Genomic DNA, 1,606 nt, shown 5'->3' with positions numbered 1-1,606 from the left:
TACAATATACATAATTTATCCAGTTTTTTCTGTCATACCCGAACTCTGATGTCAGACCCATTCTACAGCAGTGGCACCATGCAATATTTGTCCCTTAGTGACTGAGATTCTATCAGTTGTTTTATGGGAGAAAGATGGGCAGCATTTTTCTGCGCAATTTGCTGCTTCTGAAAACCCCACTGGAATGTCAGCTACTGGATGTTTCAACTCGACAGAACATGACAACAAATTCACAGAAACAGACATATTATTGAAGATCTGAGTTAGAGAGTTTTATGTTGTTAATTATTGTTGTTGTTAAAGTTCTGTCTAGTTAAGTACAACTCATAGCAAACCTATTAACAATAGGATCTATCCTGCGCCTTCCTGACAGACAAGAGCCCATTGAAACTGTCACATGTCAGTCCACCTGGTTGAAATTCTTCTTCTTTGCCCACCCACCACCCTTCCCAGCATCATGTCCTTCTCCAAGGAATAGCCCTTCCTAGGAACATACCAAAATATGTGAGGCAAAGCCTTGTAATTATTGACTCCAAAGAGCTCTTTAGCTGCACCCTCTCCAAGAACAAGAGAGTTTTATATAGGACATTGTCAATTTTAAAAATAGAATTTTTATTTAATACTAGTTTATTCACAAAGTTTGTATACCTTGTTTTTCACACCAGATCTTTCCCATTTCCCTTACACACCCCTTCCTCCACCAATTATACAACCCTGTGATTAAACACCCTCCCACCCCCTGCACATCCTCACCCCTCTGTTCCCTTCTTCCCTCCTTTGGATCATCATACATGTAAAATAATGGGCTTATCCAGTATTTGTCCTTTTGAGACTGAGTTAGTTCACTTAGCTTTTATTTCTTTCCAGGCCCTCCCAAGGCTAAGTACTGATTTACAAAATCATTGCCCTACATGCTACATAGTATTCCATTGTGTGAATATACCATAATTTCTTAATCAGTTCGATTATGGTTGGACATTTAGGCTGTTTCCATGTTCTTGTGATGGTGAAAAATGCTACTGTGAACACTGGTGTACAAGTTTCCATTTGTGCCCTGTTCTCATTTTCTCAGGGTATATTCCAAGTAGTGAAATATCTGGGTCATATGGAATTTCTATGTTCAGCTTTCTGAGGAAACACTATATTGCCTTCCAGAATGGTTGTACCATTTTACAATCTCATCAACAGTGTGTAAGAGTTCCTGTCTCTGCTCTGTGTCTCCAACATTCATTACTTGCTCTTCTGTTAAACTTTGCCACTGCTACTGGAGTGAGATGGTATTTCATTGTGATTTGATTTGCATCTCTCTTCTTGCCAGTGATTAAAGTAGCAGGATATAAGATCAATATCCAAAATTCAATGAGATTCCTCTACAGTAACAAAGAAAACTAAGAGAAGAAAACAAAGAAAGTACCATTTATGGTAGCCAACCACAAATTAAGATACTTGGGAGTGAACATAATTATTGTTGTTGTTATGTGCCATCGAGTCGCTTGTGACTCATAACGACCCTATGTACAAGAGCCCTAAACACCGTTCTATTCTGTGCCAACCTCGCTGTCTCAAACACATTCATTCCCACCACTCCACTCACAGAATCAATCCA

The 1,606-nt window shown here is 39.0% G+C and overlaps 1 protein-coding gene across 1 annotated transcript in view; it reads left to right on the top strand.

The window, feature by feature from the left end:
• Positions 1–1,606, top strand: part of SPIDR (scaffolding protein involved in DNA repair) — a 404,690-nt gene that overhangs the window by 108,467 nt on the left and 294,617 nt on the right. The window lies entirely within an intron of this gene.

This window comes from Elephantulus edwardii, unplaced genomic scaffold (assembly GCF_000299155.1).
Source record: "Elephantulus edwardii isolate Elephantulus edwardi_28Jun2011 unplaced genomic scaffold, EleEdw1.0 scaffold00008, whole genome shotgun sequence".
In the NCBI taxonomy this organism is placed as follows: domain Eukaryota; kingdom Metazoa; phylum Chordata; class Mammalia; order Macroscelidea; family Macroscelididae; genus Elephantulus; species Elephantulus edwardii.
The sequence above is the reverse complement of the archived record's forward strand: the minus strand, read 5'-3'. Positions and strand labels throughout refer to the sequence as shown.